The sequence below is a fragment of the Kogia breviceps genome, chromosome 4 (genome assembly GCF_026419965.1).
Source record: "Kogia breviceps isolate mKogBre1 chromosome 4, mKogBre1 haplotype 1, whole genome shotgun sequence".
Classification (NCBI taxonomy): Eukaryota; Metazoa; Chordata; class Mammalia; order Artiodactyla; family Physeteridae; genus Kogia; species Kogia breviceps.
Genome location: NC_081313.1, coordinates 26,685,578 through 26,709,034, shown reverse-complemented (window position 1 = coordinate 26,709,034; position 23,457 = coordinate 26,685,578).

The following is a 23,457-nucleotide window of genomic DNA, read 5'->3' as shown; positions in this document are numbered from 1 at the left end:
CTCTTCCTCATATCCAGGTAAAACTTATCAGATTCATGTTGAAATACCTATTTTTACAGACACTAGAGCACCACTGGAGATTCTAGCTTCCAAAGGATTCTGTTCAGCCCCTTTGGGGATTGCTGGGTCATATGGTAGTTCTATTTTTAGTTTTTTAAGGAACCTCCATACTGTTCTCCATAGTGGCTGTACCAATTTCATTCCTACTAACAGTGTAGGAGGGTTCCCTTTTCTCCACACCCTCTCCAGCATTTATTGTTTGTAGATTTTTTTGACGATGGCCATCCTGACTGGCGTGAGGTGGTACCTCATTGTAATTTCGATTTGCATTTCTCTAATAATTATAGATGTTGAGCATGTTTTCATGTGCTTTTTGGCCATCTGTGTGTCTTTTTTGGAGATGTTCAGCCCCTTTTGAATTCATTCATTTAACAAATATTTGTTAAATGCCTACTATGCACAAGAGATACAATGTTGAACAAGACAAGCAGAAAAGAGGCTGTTCACTGAGTGATTGTTCGAAATGAGGGTCTGAGTTATAGGGCAGCTTCTGCCCAGCAGTTGGAATCTCTCTTTCAAATGTGAAGATCTTCTACATTTGAATGAAACTGAAAGAATTTTTAAACTGTTCATTGGTTAAAGTTTCAAATGCCATCATTCAGTCTTTAGACTCTGAATTCAAGAGCACTGTGTGTCCCTCTTGCCTCTGACAGGAAGAAAAGTTGTATAAAACATTTACAAATGTCTGTCTACCTTGTGCATTGATATTGCATTTTGTCATGTGTTTGCATTGGATTTATTATGTGAATGCACGTGTATATACCCATAAGAGTGGGAGGTGGCTAAAGCAGGATATCCCTGTAACTTAGGGATCAATGCAAGAAGCTATAAAAGCTCCTATGTTGGGTGCATATATATTTATAATTTATAAATATATAAATTTATAACATTTAAAACATATATAACATTATCCCTTGATCATTATTGTGTTACTGTACAGTAACACAATAATAGTGGGGGACTTTAACACCTCACTTATACCAATGAACAGATCATCCAGACAGAAAATTAACAAGGAAACACAAGCTTCAAATGACACAATAGACCAGATAGATTTAATTTATATTTATAGGACATTCCATCCAAAAACATCAGATTACACTTTCTTCTCAAGTGCACATGGAACATTCTCCAGGATAGATCACATCTTAGGTCACAAATCAAACCTCAGTAAATTTAAGAAAATTGAAATCATATCAAGCATCTTTTCTGACCACAATGCTATGAGATTAGAAATCAATTACAGGGAAAAAAAAAAAACATTAAAAAACACAAACACATGGAGGCAGACATATATCTTTCTTCTCTGACAGTTAGCAGCCTCTGGCAGGCCAGAGCCCTAACCTTATAACTAAGTCCAGTGGTTAAGACTCGGTGCTCTCACTGCCAGGGGCCCAGCTTCGATCCCTGGGTGGGGAACTAAGATCCCACGAGCCATGCAGCACAGCCAAAGGAAAAAAAAAAAGATGGATGCTTTATGTTGAACATAAATTATAGCTCAGCAAAGTTGGTTTTTAATATGTCTTTGTATCCCTTCCAGAATCTAGAGCTGTATCGTGCTCATATGTGGAATCAACATGTATTTTCAGATTGAACTGTACAGTTGGGATTTTTGTTTGTTTGCTTGCTTGCCTGTTTTTTTGTTTTGTTTTGGGTTTTTTTTTTTTTTTTTTTTTTGCCACAGCCAAGACTATTCTCAGGATCTCCTGACTTATACATCCAACCACATGCCCCCACCCAGATTTTTCATAGGCTCCACAAACGACATGGTCAAAACAGAACTGTCAGTATCCTGGCATTGCACCAAAACCGGTCCTCCATTCACTTCCCCATCAAAGAAAACCACCCTAACCCAGCTGCAAAAATCCACATTCCAAGAGACACACTTAATTCCTCTCTATCCCTTACCACAAACACGGACTTCATCAACAAGTTCAGTACTTCCAAGATACATCTCATTTCAAACCCCTTCTCACCCCTTCCATTGTGATGACTTTGTTCTATGAGACTGTAACCTCTCACTCTCATGTCTGTAGTAGTAGCCTCCTAAACTTGTCTCTTGATCTTACAGTTGCTCCATTTCAGTCTGTCCTCCAAAGAATATTTAGAATGAGCTTTAATAAAGAAGATTATAATAATAACTTCCCTCCTTTCAGAAAGCGCCCAATGGCTCCATCATAATAAGAACAAAACCCAGAGTCCTTACCATGGCCCACAGGACCTTCTGTTATTGGGCCCCTACTACCATTCTAACCTCATTTTCTAACACTGTCCTCCCAATACACACTGGCATACAAGCTGTTCCCTAAAACTGCCAAGCTTGCCCATATCTTAGGGCCTTTCTTCTTGCTCTTCCCTCTGCCTTGAGGGTTCAGCTCCTATATCTTCCCACTGCTGATTATGTACTTCTTGTTATTTGAATATTAAATCTAAGTCACGTCTTCAAAAAATCCTTCCCCACCCTCGTCATTCTCTGTCACATTTTCCCATATTATTTTCTTAATGGCTCTTAATTCTTGAGTGTATCAACCCCTGTAGAATGTGAGCTCCATGAGAACTATGACCCTATCTGTCAGGTTCTCTGATTTATCTCCAGTGCCTATCACAGTACCTCACATATCATTGGTAACCAAAAAATATTTGTTGAATGAATGAATGAGTGAGAGAATGACGTAGATTAAACATGCTAAGTTGTGATGACTCAGGCATAGTCTGGGACAGGGGATTTGGGAGGATGGGAGAGTGAGCTCAGGCGTCTCTGAAGCAGCAGTTTTGTTTGAACCTGTGAAAACTGTGGTTGGAAAACTGGGTAGAAAGGACACGATAATTGAGGTAGTGCTTCTAGCTGCCTTGGGTATGAACGTGTAGCATATATTCTATACCAATTCTCCTTCTTTCTTAATAAAAGAATCCCAGGGCTTCCCTGGTGGCTCAGTGGTTAAGAATCCACTTGCCAATGCAGGGGACACGGGTTCGAGCTCTTGTCCAGGAAGATCCCACATGCCGCAGAGCAACTAAGCCCGTGCGGCACATCTACTGAGCCTGCGCTCTAGAACCTGTGAGCCACAACTACTGAGCCCGTGTGCCACAACTGCTGAAGCCTGTGCTCTAGAGCCCGTGCTCTGCAACAAGAGAAGCCACAGCATTGAGAAGCCCACGCACTGCAATGAAGAGTGGCCCCCACTCTATGCAACTAGAGAAAGCCTGCACCCAGCAACAAAGAGCCAATGCAGCCAAAAATAAATAAATAATATAAGTTTATTAAAAATAAAAAAATTTTTTAAAGAATCCCAAATTTATTTGGTACAGTAATGTTTCCAGTAAAAGACCACATTTATAGCCTCCTTTGCAGCCATGCATGGTCATATGACCAACTTCTACCTAATGACGTGATGGCAGAAGTGTTGTGTAGTAATTCCAGGAAGGTAGCTAAAAGGGAGATGAATTTCTCAGACCAAGGTATTTCTCATACCATCTGTTGTGGACTGAACTGTGTCCTACCCAAATTCATACGTTGAAGCTTTAACCCCCAGTGCCTCAGAATTTGACTGTGTTTGAGGATAGGGCCTTTAAAGAGGTGATTAAGTTAAAATGAGGCTGTTAGGGTAGACACTAATCCCATATGATTGGTTTCCTTATAAGAGGAGTTTAGGACACATAAAGAGATACCAGGGTGTGTATGCACAGAGGGACAACCATGTGAAGAAGGAGTAAGAAGGAGGCCATTTGCAAGCCAAGGAGAGAGGCCTCCGAAGAAATCAAACCTGTGGACACCTGGATCTTGGACTTCCAACCTTTAAAACTGTGAGAAATAAATTTCTGTTGTTTAAGCTAAAAAAAAAAAAAAAAAATTCTATGTTCATATAAAACACAAGAACACATTTAAAAATCTATAAAAAAACATAGATCTTAGGAAAATAGGGAATTATATCACTCTCTTGATTCTATTTAGGAATGTTGTGGTAACAGTGATTCCTATCTATGAGAAGCAAATGCTGTTTAACTTCTTAGTGATTAGTGTACAAGCTACAAGTGACCAGTAAACAACCAGAGGTTTTTCACTTTGTCCTTAAGCAAACAAGACTCCTTAATGATATTGGAGAAGCAGTGTGGTCTTATGCAAAGACCACTAGGATTGGGTCTGAAAACCTGATCCTGGTCTCAGCTCTGCCACTTACTGACTATATAACTTTTAACTTGTTACATATTCTGAGTTTCCATTTTCTCACCTGTAAAATAAGTGCAAAGTACTATTTGACTTGCTGATACCCAGTCTTGTTTTGATGATTGGTATGTCTGTTATGGGTTGAATTGTGTCCTCCCAAAATTCATATGTTGAAGCCCTACTCCTACTACCTCAGCATGTGAATGTATTTGGAGATAAGGCCTTTAAAAGGGAGATTAAGTTTAAATAAGTATATTAGTATGGGCCCTAATCCAATTTGACTGGTATCCTTATAGAAAGAGGAAATTTGAACATTTGAGATATACCAGGGATGCAAGCACACAGAGGAAAGGTCACACGAGGACACAGTGAGAAAACAGCCATCTATAAGCCAAGGAGAGAGGCCTCTGGAGAAATCAAACCTGCCAACACCTTGATCTTGGACTCCCAAAGCTGTGAGGAGACTAGTTTCTGTTGTTTAAACCACCCCCAGTCTGTGGTATTTTGTTATGGCAAGCTAGCAAACTAATACAATGTCAGAGCTGTCTATTAAAACTATTAGTTACTGAAGAGGTATAAGAGATTGCTTTTGAAAACAGGGTAGATGTTATCTACATTTGGAAAATGGTTTCAAATTATTTAAATCTCTCTCTTTTTTCCCCTTGACTGATTCTTTCCAACTTCCGGAAAGTAATTTGTTGCTACTCTTCTAAAACTTAAAACCCAGCTAAATATGAGTTGAAAAGTATTTTTTAATCATTCTACTCCAACCCCTTATTTTGCAGAATGGAAATTGAGTCTCAAATCACACAGCTGGCCATTTCTGTAAAAGACAGCCATGGAGGATAACCGAGTACCTCCGTCATGGGGGTATTGTGAAGAAAATCGTGGATAGTACCAGTGGGGCACTTAGCACAACACCTAGTAGATAGCAAGTGCTCAGTCTAAAGTAGCTCCTTATCATTGAGAAAGGGCAAATACCTTGGTCTGATCTGAGTCACATTGCTAATTGTTGATAAATCCAGATTTCCAATGCTTTGGGTACTGAAATTCTCAGATTTCCCCCAAACCCAAGCCCAGTAAATTTTCCAAGTAATGGTAAACCTGATCTGATTTGGAGTAAACTTGTTAGGAGCCTGATGAGCTCTTCCATTGGAATTCTTCAGTGGGAACCTCAAAGAACTTGTGGGACTGAAGGGTGCAGACCTGCTCACACACCTTTCACTTGGTCCTTGGACTCAATCAAAGCCACACTAAATATTGAGCCTAAAGTTAACAGCCAGCCCCTTAGGGCCCCTTCCCATTGGAAGAAAAGCAGATGCAAAAAGGCAGTCCAGTGAAGGCTAGCTGGCCCTTCAGCTCATTTCATGGGGCCATCACCAGGGGAAAAATGAATAGCTGGGGTTCCATGTGAGCCAGTCATAGTCCACCATTCCCCCAGCTTGGTCTACTCCTAAACTTAAAAAAAAAAAAAAAAAAAAAAAAAAAAAAGCCCTGGGTTTCCGTTTGATGCTTGTGCTTGATTATCTACTTGGATTCTCTCCAGCTGTGTTGAAGCATTCCTTTCTACCTTTTTATCTTTGCTTTCCCAGCATTTCCTTTGCTAAGGAGCACAGACAGATGCCCAGACTCAAAACATTTCCCAATTTGCAGTCTGGATTTCAGTGGAATACTCTTTCATGTTAAGCTTTGAAGGCTATAGTAAAGACTGCATTAGGGACAGTTACCTGCCAGCTATTAACCATGGCCTCTGGTCCGACCTGAATTCACAGAGGGCATGGTCACCAGACAACTTAATCAATGAGCCCCTTTGGCTTTAGGGTGGCAGGGGCCAAGAGCTCCATCAAAGAAGTCTATGTGCTTTCAGCAACTCAGAAGATTCCAGTTGTTTTCAGCAGGCCTGAGAGGTTAAAATAAACAAATATGAAAATGCCAGATTACCCTCTCATTTCTTCTCATACCTGGTGCCAGCCAGGGCCAGTGCCAGACAGGCTGCCCCCAGAGAGACGGTGGTGGTGCCCGTGAGGCCCAGCCACACCACCAGAGCTGTCACTGCACTAAGTACCTGCTTTCTCTCTTCACCCCACTCTCCATTTCTAAAAATGCATGGAATACCCATTACTGTATAATTACCAAATGAAGAAAAGGCCCTCCAACCCTTTCTCCTGGCACAGATTTCACCCAGCTGGAGGCTGCAGTTGGCAGCCTTTGGCTACATGAACACTTTCAACAGTGATTGAACACAAAGCCTTGTGCAGAAAGCCCAGCAATTGTTTGTATTTGCAAGTATCATTGGTTAGGATTCGCCCATCCTGTAGCTGTGCAGCCAAGATCATGAGTGAGATCTCAGTGATGGCACTTACAGTCCTCAGCCTTTATGTCTTTGCATTTCTTTTTCAAAAGCTCATAAACATGTCTGGCTGCCAGACAGCTCACAGGAAAGAGGCTGTTCACTGAGTGATTGTTCGAAATGAGGGTCTGAGTTATAGGGCAGCTTCTGCCCAGCAGTTGGAATCTCTCTTTCAAATGTGAAGATCTTCTACATCTGAATGAAACTGAAAGAATTTTTAACTGTTTATTGGTTAAAGTTTCAAATGCCATCATTCAGTCTTTAGACTCTGAATTCAAGAGCACTGTGTGTCCCTCTTGCCTCTGACAGGAAGAAAAATTGTATAAAACATTTACAAATGTCTGTATACCTTGTGCATTGATATTGCATTTGTCATGTGTTTGCATTGGATTTATTATGTGAATGCACGTGTATATACCCGTAAGAGTGGGAGGTGGCTAAAGCAGGATATCCCTGTAACTTAGGGGAAATATTACAATTCAGTCTCTGCCAATGATCCTCTCAAAAGTCACCAGTGATTTCCTAATTGCCAAATTCAATGGCCACTTCTCAGTCCTGAATCTCCTTGATGTCCTAGTAGCACTTGACACCACTGATGACCTGCCTCATCTTTCTTGAAACTCTTTTTTACAAAAGCATATAAAAAGCTGCGTCATCATGATTCTTTGTGATCGCTCTGATTCCTCTTTCCCTGGTCCACATTCTCCTTCTCCTGTTGCGGAGCACAGGCTCCAGACGCACAGGCTCAGCGGCCATGGCTCACGGGCCCAGCCGCTCTGCGGCATGTGGGATCTTCCCGGACCAGGGCACGAACCTGTGTCCCCTGCATTGGCAGGCGGATTCTCAACCACTGCGCCACCAGGGAAGCCCTGTCTTCTCTTCTTTTATCTAGTCTCTCTTGGGGAACTCTATTTCCTCCCAAGACTGCAAATGTTGCCACTCTGTGAACGATTCCCAAGAGGGCAGAGGCCCTGCCTCTGCTCTCAAATCTTATTTCTTTCTCAGCTCAACCTGGATATCATACAGGGACTGTGACTGAAAGTGGGGTCTGGCTGCTCACCACTCAAAAGCCAAAAAAGAAGCAAGGTTGGTGGAAAGGAAAGTTTCCTTGATTTTGGATGCTGGCAACCTGTGAGGAGGGTGGACTCCTGTCCAAAGGCCAACTCCCCCCTACCCTCGACAATCAGGGGGCAAGAGCTTTTGTAGACAGAGGAAGGGAGCTACATGCAGAAACAACACAGTCAGCTCTGACAGTCATCTTGAAATTGGTCATCGGTGGTCTGACAAGCATCATCTTGATGGTTTTAAGTACAGTTAATCTTCAATTCCAGGGTCAGTTTGTTTCCATTTCTTGAGGCCAGTTCTCGAAATTGTGGCAGCTTACATATCATGGCTTCAGTCTGGTCATCATGTAGTTAACTTCTCCACCAGGTGGAGAAGTATCTATAAGACAACTCACAGGATATGGCTCAGAATATTATCTATAGCCCTTGAGAGGAACTAAAGGTCCTTGACTATGCTTAATGACTAAACTATTATTATTTGGTCTCCTTTGACTGTTTTCCTTTGTTTCTGCATGTTCTCACTTCTCTGATTCTTTGGCTAAAGTTTTTCCACAGACAAAAAGCAGGCAGAGAACATGGGGGGGGCGAGGACCATAGGGGCCTGCTCCATTTCAGTACCTCAAACTCAGCATGTGTGCAATACAATTAAACATGACCACCCAACTCTTCCCTAAGCCCAGCTTCCACACCTGCTCCTGTTCTTGTATCCCCTGTTTGTGTTTGGATCACCAATATCAGTCTTACCACTTGAACTTAAAACCCCAGAATCATCTTTGATTCTCTCTCCTATTGCTCCCTCATATGTAACAGTTAGCAAATCTATCCATCCGGTCCCCTGAAACTCTTTTGTAATTTTTCCTTCTCCGTTCCCTCGGCCACTGCACTGGTCAAGCTTTTAGTATTCTCACCAAAAGTATTATTACATTCTCTAAGAATTTCATGGCTCCCTTCTCCCTGTCTTCCATTCCATCCTATGCATTACACTCAGATTAATCATCCCATAACACAGTTTTTATAACATTACTCCTTATCCCCAAAATCAATGGCCCCACTCCTGATACAATGAAGTCCAAACTCCTTAGCCTAAAATTAAAGTCACTCCAGGATCTGGCCACTGGCCATTCTATATTCAGTCAAATGGAATTTTCCAATATTCCCTAGAAACATTTAACATTTATGCCTTTGTTCTTGTTATCCCCAATATCTGGTATCCCCCACCCATCTCTTGGTGTTCATATTTTCAGACTTCTGAGACTTGGTGTAAAAACCACCTTCTCCATGGATATTCTTCAGATATCTCCCTTCCCTAGCCCCCAGCACAACACAGAGATTACTTACCTGGATTCTCAGTGGCTTATCTGTAACTTCTTATGGCATGCTCTACCAAAGATTCAAACATACACATACACACACACACACACACACACACACACACACACACACACACACACACACAATCTGATTTTCCTATCTAGACTACACATCCCTTTAGAGTAGGTTACATCTCTTACTCATCATTATAGACTGAATGTGTCCCCAAAAATTCATATATTGAGCCACACACACAGCTCCATGAGATGATATATGGAAACAGAGCCTTTGGGAGGCAAGAAGGAGTAGATGAGGTCATAGGGGTAGGACCTTCATAATGGGATTATTGTCCTTATAATAAGAGACATGAGGGACATGTCTGCTTGTCTGTTTCTCTACCTCTCTCTCTCTTTCGCTCATTTTCTCTCTCTCGCTCCGTCTCTCTCTCTCTGTGTCTCGCTCTGCAACTCTCCCGTTCTCCCACCTTCTGCACACATATGCACAAAGTAGAGATCATATGAGCACACAGCAAGAAGCCAGGAAAAGAACCCTCACCAAAACTTGGCCATGCTGGCACTCTGATCTTGGACTTCCAGCCTCCAGAACAATGAGAAAATAAATGTGTTCTTTAACGATCCACTCACTCTATTATTTTCTTTTTTAAATTTTATTTATTTATTTATTTTTACTTTTTAAAAACATCTTTATTAGAGTAAAATTGCTTTACAATGGTGTATTAGTTTCTGCTTTATAAAAAAGTGAATCAGCTATACATATACATATACCCCCATATCTCCTCCCTCTTGCGTCTCCCTCCCACCATCCCTATCTCACACCTCTAGGTGGTCACAAATCACTGAGCTGCTCTCCCTGTGCTATATGGCTGCTTCCCACTAGCTATCTATTTTACATTTGGTAGTGTGTATAAGTCTATGCCACTCTCTTCATTCCAGCTTACCCTTCCCCCTCCCTATGTCCTCAAGTCCATTCTCTATGTCTATGTCTTTATTTCTGTCCTGCCCCTAAGTTCTTTAGAACCATGTTTTTCTTCTTTTAGATTCCATATATATGTGTTAGCATACGTATTTGTTTTCTTCTTTCTGACTTACTTCACCCTGTATGAGAGACTCTAGGTCCATCCATCTCACTACAAATAACTCAATTTCATTTCTTTTTATGGCCGAGTAATATTCCATTGTATATATGGGCCAAATCTTCTTTATTCATTCATCTGTTGATGGACACTTAGGTTGCTTCCATGTCCTGGTTATTGTAAGTAGAGTCACGATGAATATTGTGGTACATGACTCTTTTTGATTAATGGTTTTCTCAGGGTATATGCCCAGTAGTGGGATTGCTGGGTCATATGGTAGTTCTATTTTTAGTTTTTTAAGGAACGTCCTTATTGTTCTCCATAGTGGCTCTATCAATTTACATTCCCACCAACAGTGCAAGAGGGTTCCCTTTTCTCCACACCCTCTCTAGCATTTATTGTTTGTAGATTTTTTGATGATGGTCATTCTGACTGGTGTGAGGTGATACCTCATTGTAGTTTGATTTGCGGTTCTCTAATGATAAATGATGTTGAGCATCCTTTCGTGTGTTTGTTGGCAATCTGTATATCTTTTTTGGAGAAATGTCTATTTAGGTCTTCTCCCATTTTTGGATTGGGTTGTTTGTTTTTTATATATTGAGCTGCATGAGCTGCTTTTAAATTTTGGAGATTAAATTTACAAAACTACAAAAACTTCCAAAACTTTGTTGAATAATAGTGGTGAGAGTGGACAACCTTGTCTTGTTCCTATCTTGGAGGAAATGATTTCAATTTTTCACCATTGAGAACAATGCTGGCTGTGGGTTTGTCATATATGGCCTTTATTATGTTGAGGTAAGTTCCCCCTATGCCTACTTTTGGAGGGTTCTTATCAAAAATGGATATTGAATTTTTTCAAAAGCTTTTTCTGCATCTATTGAAATGATCATATGGTTTTTCTCCTTCAATTTGTTAATATGGTTCATCACATTTATTGATTTGCATATATTGAAGAATCCTTGCATTCCTGGGATAAACCCCATTTGACCACGGTGACTGATCCTTTTAATGTGCTGTTGGATTCCTCTTGCTAGTATTTTGTTGAGGATTTTTGAATCTATGTTCATCAGTGGTATTCACCTGTAGTTTTCTTTTTTTGTGTGACATCTTTGTCTGGTTTTGGTATCAGAGTGATGGTGGCCTCGTAAAATGAGTTTGGGAGTGTTCCTTCCTCTGCTATATTTTGGAAGAGTTTGAGAAGGACAGGTGTTAGCTCTTCTCTGAACGTTTGATCAGAATTCGTCAGTGAAACCATCTGGTCCTGGACTTTTGTTTGTTGGAAGATTTTTAATCACAGTTTCAATTTCAGTGCTTGTGATTGGTTGGTTTATATTTTCTATTTCTTCCTGGTTCAGTCTTGGAAGGTTTTGCTTTTCTAAGAGTTTGTCCATTTCTTCCAGCTTGTCTCTTTTATTGGCTTATAGTTGCTTCTAGTAATCTCTCATGATTCTTTGTATTTCTGCAGTGTCAGTTGTTACTTCTCCTTTTTCATTTCTAATTCTATTGATTTGTGTCTTTTCCCTTTTTTTCTTGATGAGTCTGGGTAATGGCTTATCAATTTCCTTTATCTTCTCAGAGAACCAACGTTTAGTTGTACTGATCTTTGCTATTGTTTCCTTCATTTCTTTTTCATTTATTTCTAATCGGATCTTTATGATTTCTTACCATCTGCTAACTTTGGGAATTTTTTCTTCTTCCTTCTCTAATTGCTTTAGTGGTAAGGTTAGGTTGTTCATTTGAGACGTTTCTTATTTTTTGAGGTAGTATTGTATTGCTGTAAACTTCTCTCTTAGAACTACTTTTGCTGCATCCCATAGGTTTTGGGTCATCATGTTTTCATTGTCATTTGTTTCTAGGTATTTTTTAATTCCTCTTTGATTTCTCCAGTGATCTCTTGGTTATTTAGTACTGTATTGTTTAGCCTCCATGTGTTTGTATTTTTTACAGATTTTTTTCCTGTAATTGATATTTACTCTCATAGCAGTGTGGTTGGAAAATATACGTGATATGATTTCATTTTCTTAAATTTACCAAGGCTTGATTGTGACCCAAGATATGATCTATCCTGGAGACTGTTCCATGAGCACTTGAGAAGACAGTGTATTTGGTTGTTTTTGGATGGAATATCCTATAAATATCAATTAAGTTCACCTTGTTTAATGTGTCATTTAAAGCTTGTGTTTCCTTATTTATTTTCCTTTTGGATGATCTGTGCATTGGTGAAAGTGGGGTGTTAAAGTCCTCTATTATTATTGTGTTACTGTCAATTTCCCCTTTTATGGCTTTTAGCATTTACCTTATGTATTGAAGTGTTCCTATGTTGGGTGCATAAATATTTACAATTGTTATATCTTCTTCTTAGATTGATCCCTTCATCATTATGTAGTGCCTTCTTTGTCTCTTGTAATAGTCTTTATTTTAAAGTCTATATTGTTTGATATGAGAATTGCTACTCCAGCTTTCTTTTGATCTCCATTTGCATGTAATATCTTTTTCCATCCCCTCACTTTCAGTCTGTATGTATCCCTAGGTCTGAATTGGGTCTCTTGTAAACAGCATATATGTGGGTCTTGTTTTTGTATCCATTCAGCAAGCCTCTGTCTTTTGGTTGGAGCATTTAATCCATTCACGTTTAAGGTAATTATCGAGATGTATGTTCCTATGACCATTTTCTTAACTGTTATGGGTTTGTTTTTGTAGGTCCTTCTCTTCTCTTGTGTTTCCAACTCAGGGAAGTTCCTTTAGAATATGTTGTGGAGCTGGTTTGGTGGTACTGAATTCTCTTAGCTTTTGCTTGTGTGTAAAGCTTTTGATTTCTCCATCAAATCTGAATGAGATCCTTGCCAGGTAGGGTAATCTTGGTTGTAGTTTCTTCCCTTTCATCACTTTAAATATGTCCTGCCCCTCCCTTCTGGCTTGCAGAGTTTCTGCTGAAAGATCAATTGTTAACCTTATGGGAGTTCCCTTGTATGTTATTTGTTGTTTTTCTGTTGCTGCTTTTAATATTTTTTCTTTGTATTTAATTTTTGGTAGTTTGATTAATATTTGTCTTGGTGTGTTTCTCCTTGGGTTTATCCTGTGTGGGACCCTCTGTCCTTCCTGGGCTTGATTGACTACTTCCTTTCCCATATTAGGGAAGTATTCACCTATAATCTCTTCAAATATTTTCTCAGTCCTTTTCTTTTTCTCTTCTTCTTCTGAGACCCCTATATTTTGAATGTTGATGCATTTAATGTTGTACCAGAGGTCTCTGAAACTGTCCTCAATTATTTTCATTCTTTTTTCTTTATTCTGCTCTGTGGTACTTATTTCCACTAATTTATCTTTCAGGTCAATTATCCGTTCTTCTTACTTAGTTATTCTGCTATTGATTCCTTCTAGAGAATTGTTAATTTCATTTATTGTGTTTTTAATCACTGTTTGTTTGCTCTTTAGTTCTTCTAGTTCGTTTTTAAACGTTTCTTTTATTTTCTCCATTCTATTTCCAAGATTTTGGATCACCTTTACTATCCTTACCCTGAGTTCTTTTTCAGGTAAACTGCCTATTTCTTCTTCATTTGCTTACTCTGGTGGGTTTTTACCTTGCTCCTTCATCTGTTGTGTGTTTCTCTGTCTTCTTATTTTGCTTAACTTACTGTGTTTGCAGTCTCCATTTCGCAGGCTGCAGATTTGTAGTTCCCGTTGTTTTGGGTGTCTGCCCCCAGTGGCTAAGGTTAGTTCAGTGGCTTGTGTAGGCTTCCTGGTGCAGGGGACTGGTGCCTGTGTTCTGGTGGATAAGGCTGGATCTTGTCTTTCTGGTTGGAAGACCCAGTCCGGTGGTGTGTTTTGGGGTGTCTGTGACCTTATTATGATTTTGGGCAGCCTCTCTGCTAATGGATGGGTTTGTGTTCCTGTCTTCCTAGTTGTTTGGCATAGGGTGTCCAGCACTGTAGCTTGCTGGTCGTTGAGTGGAGTTGGGTCTTAGCATTAAGATGGAGATCTCTAGCAGAGCTTTCATTATTTGATATTTTGTGGAGCTGGAAGGTCTCTGGTAGACCAATGTCCTGAACTCAGCTGTCTCACCTCAGAGGCACAGGCCTGACAGCTGGCCAGAGCACCAAGACACTGTCAGCCACATGGATCAGAAGAAAACAGAGAAAAAAAGAAAGAAAGAAAAATAATAAAAAGAAATAAAGTTATTAAAATAAAAAATTTTTAATTATTATAAATGAAATAAGAAAAAAGAAAGAAGAGAGCAACCAAACCAAAAAACAAATCCACCAATTATAAGAAGTGCTAAAAACTATACTAAAAAAAACAAAAAAAGCAGACAGAACCCTAAAACAAATTGTAAAAGAAAAGCTGTACAGACAAAATCACACAAAGAAGCATACACATACATGCTCACAAAAAAAAGAAATAGGAAAAAAATATATATATATCTGTACATTTTTAAAAAGGGAAAAGAGCAACCAAATCCATAAACAAATCTACCGATGATAATAGATTCTAAATACTAAACTAAAATAAACATAAAACCAGAAACAAATTAGATGCAGAAAGCAAACCCCAAGTCTACAGTTGCTCCCAAAGTCCACCACCTCAATTTTTGGGTGATTCATTGTCTATTCAGGTATTCCACAGATGCAGGGTGCATCAAGTTGATTTTGGAAATTTAATCTGCTGTTCCTGAGGCTGCTCGGAGAGATTTCCCTTTCTCTTCTTTGTTCGCACAGCTCCCGGGGTTCAGCTTTGGATTTGGCCCCGTCTCTGCGTGTAGGTCTCCAGAGGGTGTCTGTTTCCTGCACAGACTGAACGGGGATAAAGAAGAAGCTAATTAGGGGGCCCTGGCTCACTCAGGCCCGGGTAAGGGAGGGGTACAGAATGCGGGGCAAGCCTGCAGTGGCAGATGCCAGCATGATGTTGCAACAGCCTGAGGTGCGCCATGTGTTTTCCCAGGGAAGTTGTCCCTGGATCACCGGACCCTGGCAGTTGGCGGGCTGCACAGGCTCCTGGGAGGGGAGGTGTGGATAGTGACCTGTGCTTGCACACAGGCTTCATGTTGGCTGCAGCAGCAGCCTTAGCCTCTCATGCCCATCTCTGGTGTCCGCGCTGATAGCTGCAGCTCGTGCCCATCTCTGGAGCTCGTTTAGGTGGTACTCTGTATCCCCTCTCCTCACACACCCCAAAACAATGGTCTCTTGCCTCTTAGGCAGCTCCAGACTTTTTCCCAGACTCCCTCCCAGCTAGCTGTTGCGCATTAGCCCCCTTCAGGCTGTGTTCATGCAGCCAACCCCAGTTCTCTCCCTGGAATCTGACCTCCAAAGCCTGAGCCTCAGCTCCCAGCCCCCACCCACCTAGACAGTGAGCAGACAAGCCTGTCAGGCTGGTAAGTGCTGGTTGGCACCGATCCTCTGTGCGGGAACCTCTCCGCTTTGCCCTCTGCACCCCTGTTGCTGCGCTCTCCTCTGTGGCTCCAAAGCTTCCCCCTGCCACCCCCTGTCTCTGCCAGTGAAGGGGCTTCCTAGTGTGTGGAAACTTTTCCTCCTTCACAGCTCCCTCCCAGAGGTACAGGTCCCGTCCCTATTCTTTTGTCTCTGGTTTTTCTTTTTCCTTTTGCCCTACCCAGGTACATGGGGAGTTTCTTGCCTTTTGGGAAGTCTGAGGTCTTCTGGCAGCATTCAGTAGGTGTTCTTTAGGAGTTGTTCCACATGTAGATGTATTTCTGAGGTATTTGTGGGGAGGAAGGTGATCTCCACATCTTACTCCTTCACCATCTTGAAGGTCTCTCCCACTCGATTTTTTTGTTGTTGCAGCCTGAGCTGACTAAGACACTCATGGTACATCCCCATTGCTTCACATAGTGTCTGGCACATCACTGAAACTGCTAAATATTTGTCAAATGAATGAATGAATATATGTGTGGATTAGGTCTCTGAATTATCTTTGATTAAATAATTAATCTGATATCCAGCGGGCCTGCCACTCAAACTCCTCTGTGTTCTAACTCCTCTCTATTGCTCCTCACACCCCTCCCCCAGCTTCACCTTAACTAGTGCAAGCTCATCCCTCCTACGAAGTCAGAGAAGGTAAACTGGCAGCCCTGGGGTCCACAATTACTTTCTTCCCAGCATCATAATGTTTTTCCAAGTTTTATTCAGTTGCCAGTGTTTAAAAATTAGGAGATTTCATGTGAAAATATGGATTTGAGGCAATGGTGGTATGTCTCCTTGAAATTAGGCTATGTCAACATTGTACTCTCTTGCTTTTCTCATTTCTTCAGGTAAAGAAAGTTAAGAGTAAAACTTCAGAAAAATGACCAATGGTGTTAATTCTCACAAACGGTGATTGATAGAACTGATGTTCAAACCCAAGTCTTATGACCTCAGGTTTTATTTTCAGGTTTTGTTTCTTTTTCTTAATGATGAGTTCTTCCTTTACCAGTTTGTGCTGTCTCCTGCTATCCAAGGTAATTCAGCAAATATTTATTGAGTACTGAATATATTAAAGGAACCCACTGCTCTCTAACCTGATGTCAATAAACATTCTCATTCTAATTATTGAGAATTCTCATTCTTTAACTAGATACCCTGCCCATAAACAGTCACGAGAGGTAAATTCTCTCCTTCACTCAATATGTAATGACATCTACTTTCTTTAAGCACTGTGCTAGATCCTAGGCATACAGTGGTAAATAAAGCCAATATTTCCTTGCCTTCATGGGGCTGAAATGTATATTCTGTTTTTCCATCAAATTAAAAATTTCTGTAGGCAGAACCTGAGTCTTAACTCTCTTTGAATGATATAAAGGACTGAATTATTCAGTAGGTGCTTAACTTTTGTTATTGATGACACATGTTCTCAGTTACTCCTGGGTGGAAGCACTGGTTTCCTTGTCTTCTCTGCTGCCCTTCAAAATCTCACTCTGACTCCTAGAAGCTGGTTCTCATAGAACCCGTGTTCCTAATCTGAAGAGTAGGAAAAGGTAGGACCAGTTTCATGGTTTTGTGACCTGTGCAGTTACACAGAGTCCTGTGCCCAGAAGGGCCCTGTACTTGGCTTAATAATCTGCTGTTACCACCTTGAAATTCTTAATTTTTTAACAAGGAGCTCAAGTAAACTGTCCTGAAAACAGCTGGGGATGACAGCCGGTATGACTTTAATCTCAATACTATGAGTTTGCCGATAGGCTCTTTTCGGTATGTATTTAGTCCTACACAAATGCAGAAAAATATCAGGGACATAGTTTGAAAGATATCTTCATATTTTAAGTTATTTATATTCTGTGGTGCCTAACAGAGTGTTACATTTCAAGATCCAATAGAAATAACAATGGCTCTAAGATAATAATGTCATGCTTGTTCACCTAGACTACTGGTATCTTTAGGTTCTCGGTATGACAATGGTTCTTAAAGTATGAACCCTGATATGATACCAATAGCACCAGTATCACCTGGGGACTTGTTAGAAATGCAAATTTTGGGGCCCCACCCCAGACTTACTGAATCAGAAATTCTAAAGGTGGGACCTAGTTATCTGTATTTTAACAAGCCCTTCAAATGATTCTGGCCTATGATGAAAACTGGCCGCCGCTGGGTTTTAGCATTGTCGGCCTCTTGAGAACACTGTCTCCTACTACTGTTTCTCAGCCAGGTAGGGATTCTTTAACAGACCCATCGAAGGACAACTGAGAGATATTCAGGCTTAGAAAACTTTGCTTTAATGAGTTTTTATGAATAGAGGGGAAAACAGCTGAATTTTTTCTTGGACAACAGATTTGTTTATCCTGCTCCTTTGAAGTCAGAGCCAATAAATCAGAGCACAGACACATTTTGGAGATAACACCATAGAGCCCTCTTCCTGAGAGTGACCTTAGAGTGTTAGGCCCCACCCCCACAGTTTACAGACGAGAACATCAAGACCCAGAGCAATGACTTGCTAGAGGTCACCCAGTTCCCAGTCCCACTGCTCTGCACACCCCCCACTCCCCAGCATTCACTAAAAGAGAAAGGTTTGTTAAAGTAAAAGTCAGAATTACCTTGCTGATCATTTGGTACCCTTCATGTCTGGGCACTTAGGGAAGCAGACATTCTATTCAGGAGCTCTAATAACTGCATTGCCATTGTGGATTCATTTCCTCCCTGTCTACTTTTAGGCAATTTGATTTCAGAACACAAACATAATTTTAAAGAGACAGACTTTATGTTCTCCTCTACTTTCAAATGCTCAGTTTTTCCTCTGCAGTCAGGAAGAGAAGACAGTGTCCAGGTTGTGTAGTTGATGACTGATTCTCACCCTTTGGGAGGAAGAAGAGCCCTGCTTATAGGTGGCCATGCTCAGCTCCAAGCTGCTTTTCTCCACACCTGGTTCTCATTTGTAACTGAAAGCAGTTCATGCTTATTAAGCATCATCTGGTCCCAATTTTTAAACCACAAGTTTGGCCTGGTTTGTTTTTAATAAGCAGTTACAACAGAGTCCACCTTTTCAGTGTGATGATGTCTCTTAAACCCAGATATTGGCATCTTGGAAATTTAGATTAATATGACTGTTATAGGAGGTTAAAAACGTGAAAGACACAAATCCTGAAATTTCTGAAATTTTCCTGCCTAGATATGACACAGGTTTATTTTCAACACATGTATTTGCAGAAAAGGATGATCATGTTTAAAGGAAATTGTGTAAAATGGTCTTTACTTTTGCATGATAGTCCACGTCTCCATTTTTCTTCCCCAATTTTGAATTTAAAGAATTCCTAGATTTTATGCAAAATTATTTCGGAGGGATAAAGTCAATAGAACTCTTCATTGTTGCTCAATTTCTATTTTTCAGTATTTTGCAATTGGTATCACTTAGTTTTTTTGACAGCCAGTGGTTCTTTATGTGGTATTTTGTCACTACACTTGGCCAACATAAGAGAGCAGAGTTAAGACACTCATCTTCTCTTAAGAAGAGGAAGTCAGGAGTCTGTTAGTTCCAAGTTAAATATAATTGTAAAGTCACAAGGTTTAAAAAGGATATGTAACTGATAGTTAAATTTTAACAGGATTTTCAAGCTTTCTTTATAATTCATTTTTAAATGCCCATTGCCTGGTATTAAACACTAATAACCATTCATGTATTGGGCAGGGATATTTTAAATCTAGCATGTTAAATTCCTTGACGTTGGGTTAGCGTCACAGGTTTGGACCAGTGTGGCACAAGTCTGAAGCCAACTCAGTTCTCTTTCTTTAAACCAAAGGCTAACGTGAATTGGTGAAAATGTTTAATTTTTCTTCTAAAATAAGTGGAATGTATGTTTCCAAGTTCTCCTACCTACAGGAGAAATAGCCCCCATATGAATGACCAAAAACTGAGTCTAAATCCTCTTCCTGTGTGCTTTCAAAAGTTTAGTCCTCTCCACAAGTATTTCCAAGAAACTCTAAAACATGCTTATACATTTCACAGATCTGTCCTACTATAGTCTTTACTCCACCCTGTTGTTCTGATTTCAATGTCCAGTGTCATCATCTCTAAGCTACAGTAGGTCAAAGTTCTTTTCTACCTCTTCACCACTGTATCCTCATGTAGGCCTAGCACAGTGTCTGGCACACGACAACTTAATCTCTTAGTAATGGATTGAATGGGTGACTAAATCAGTGAATACTTTGGACACATATCTACCATAGTGATCCATCCTTAAAATTCAAAATTTAGATTTTAGATGAAAATGAGAGAAAGGTGGAGAAATCGCATGAATAGTGATCTTAATTTCTACGTTATTCCTAGGGACTGTCTCTAAATTAATATTGCCATTCAGTAGTAATATATTAATTAAATTTATTGTTTGGATTATATGGTCTAGTTATCATTGCAGTAATTCCTACAGATAGGGGATGTTTTTATTCAGTGTTTATGAATTGCTGTGTGACATTTTTCTCATAGCTGATCTCTTAATATATTTTCTCATGAGCAATATAGAAATTTCATTTTCCTTTCCCAATATGTTGTGCTAATTAGTGGAGGGATGTAAGAGCTTTACAAATGTCCAATAGCATGTTTTCATGTTTGTTCCCTTTGGAAGTCTGAGTTCATGGCTAAAAGAGATCACAAAGAAATTGCTTTTTTACATCCATCCATCCTTTTATATTTCAAAATTCCAGATTAACAAATCAAAAAGACCAAATAAAGATTATTACTATTAATTATCACACTTTGTGATAGACTTGTCTATCAATGCTGTCAATAATTACCCTACAATATGAGTTAAACTGTAATCTTTGAATAAAATATGTTTCTGCTACTCTTCCCTTATACCTTCAGCTTTTGGCATTAAAGGCATTTCTTAACTCTGGAGTATATACATATTTTCAAAACTTTTTTCTTCCAATATTCACCATACCTCTCAGGATGATTTTAATCTCAATAAGAAATGGAATTGCCCTCCTTTGGGAAGGATTTAGACTCTAGGTGTTATTTCTCATAAAATCTGCTCTCTTCTACATCAGCTATATCTTTTAGGAAAATCCTAATCTTTATGCATCTCACATATTAATGGCCAAATAAAAGGATGCTGAGTCAGCTCACAAGCCCAGATATCTTTATTTAACTGAGAAAAAGTCAGATTTAAAACAAAGCATTGAAAAAATATGTTATAATATCTTCTCAAACAGTATGATGATTTCTGGTATTCCTATTCATGGACTCAACTTTTCTTTTTTTTTAACTGACCCTTCTTGGTGTGTTACATTCTTATAAGCATATGGTACTTTTCCATACATCATCTCATTTGACTACAGTACAGTCCTGTAAATTGTAAAGACAGCACGCTCTAATGGTTAATGGGCCCAGGCTTTGTGCTAAAACTGATTACTCTGATTTACCTATGATTACTTCTGTGAACTTGAGCAAATTACTTACCCTCACTGAGCTCAGTTTTCTCATTGTAAAGTAAGAATAATACTGTTTACCCCACATAACTATTAAGAGAGTTAGATGGGGGAAATGCATGGATAACAAGGGCTACATCTGTTGATGCTGAGGTTCAGTTTAACCTACATGTGAATTTGGTTGATATGTACATTGGCTTCAAGCAGTGTGACTTTTTCACTCAAACATGACTTGGAACTCTGTGCATCTTGGTACAATGAGATTGGCCTCCTGCCTTTTAAACAATCATGTAATATTTTGTAGTATAAATGCTCCACTTTGGTTTTATTTGTGTTTATGTTTCTGCTTTTGCTTTTATTTTTGGCTTTTCTCCTACAGATAGCCATTTAGATTGCTGCACATTTTTGCTATTACAAAAATATTACGATGAACCTCAAGTATATTCCCTTAAACATTTGTGATAGCATATACTAGGGTAAATGCCAATTTCTGGGGCATAAATTATCCACATTTTTAGTTTCAATAGATAATATCAAACTGCTCTCCAGAAAGGCTCTTCAAAAATGCATTTCACCTCATCTTTAACAGCATTTCAAATGTCATATAATTATCAAAGTTTTAGACCAAACACTCAACAAACTAGGAAGAGAAGGAATGTAGCTCAACATAATAAAAGCCATTTATGAAAAGACCACAGCTAATATCATACTCCACTGTGAAAGACTGAAATCTTTTCCTCTAAGAGAGCAAGGCAAGGATGGCTCTATTCAAAATAATATTGGAAATCCTAGCCAGAGGAATTAGGCAAGACAAAGAAATAAAAAGTCTCCAAATGGGAAAGGAAGAAGTATATTATCTCTGTTCATAGATGACATGATCTTATATGTAGAAAAGCCTAAAACTCCCTCTCTCTCTCACACACACACACACAAAGCCTAAAGGTTCCACAAACAAAAGAAACTAATCAACAAGTACAGCAAACTTTTGGGATACAAAATCAATATGCAAAAAATAGTTGCATTTTGGCTTTTGGGTTCAAGATGGTGGAATAGAAGGACGTGCGCTCACTCCCTCTTTTGAGAACACTGGAATCACAACTAACTGCTGAAAAATCATCAACAGGAAGACACTGGAACTCACAAAAAAAAATACCTCACATCCAAAGACAAAGGAGAAGCCGCAATGAGATGGTAGGAGGGGCACAATCACAATAAACTCAAATCCCATAACTGCTAGGTGGGTAACTCACAAACTGGTGAACACTTATACCACAGAAGTCCACCCACTGGAGTGAAGGTTCTGAGTCCCACATCAGGCTTCCCAACCTAGGGGTCGGGCAATGGGAGGAGGAATTCCTAGAAAATCAGACTTTGAAGGCTAGCGGGATTTCATTGCAGGACTTTGACAGCACTGGGGGAAGCAGAGACTCCACTTTTGCAGGGGACACACAAAGTAGTGTGCGCATCGGGACACAGGGGAAGGAGCAGTGACCCCATAGGAGACTGAAAAAGACCTAGCTGCTAGTGTTGGAGGGTCTCCTGCAGAGGTGGGGGTGGCTATGGCTCACCGCAGGGACAAGAATACTGACAGCAGAAGTTCTGGGAAGTACCCCTTGGCATGACCCCTCCCAGAGTTCACCATTACCCCCACCAAATAGCTGGCTAGGCTCCAGTGCTAGGTCGCCTCAGGCCAAACAACCAACAGGGAGGGAACCCAGCCCCACTCATCAGCAGAAAAGCAGGTTAAAGTTTTACTGAGTTCTACCCACCAGAGCAACACCCAGCTCTACCCACCACCAGTCCCCTCCCATCAGGAAGCTTGCACAAGCCTCTTACATAGCCTCATTCACCAGAGGGCAGACAGCAGAAGCAAGAAGAACTACAATCCTGCAGCCTGTGGAAGGAAAACCACATTCACAGAAAGATAGACAAAGTGAAAGGGCAGAGGACTCTGTACCAGATGAAGGGACAAGATAAAACCCCAGAAAAACAACTAAATGAAGTGGAGATAGGCAAACTTCCAATAAAAGAATTCAGAATACTGATAGTGAAGATGATCCAGGACCTTGGAAAAAGAATGGAGGCAAAGATTGAGAAGATGCAAGAAATGTTTAACAAAGACCAAGAATAATTAAAGAACAAACAACTAAAAGAATTAAAGAACAAACAAAAACAGATGAACAATACAATAACTGAAATGAAAAATACATTAGAAGGAATCAAAAGCAGAATAACTGAGAAAGAAGAATGGATAAGTGACGTGGAAGACAGAATGGTGGAATTCACTGTGGCATAACAGAATAAAGAAAGAAGAATGAAAAGAAATGAAGATACCCTAAGAGACCTCTGGGACAACATTAAATGCAACAACATCCTCTTTATAGGGGTCCCAGAAGGAGAAGAGAGAGAGAGAAAGGACTCGAGAAAATATTTAAAGAGATTATAGTTGAAAACTTCCCTAACATGGGAAAGAAAATAGCCACCCAAGTCCAGGAAGCACAGAGAGTCCCAGATAAGATAAACCCAAGGAGAAACTTGCCGAGACACATAGTAATCAAATTGACAAAAAT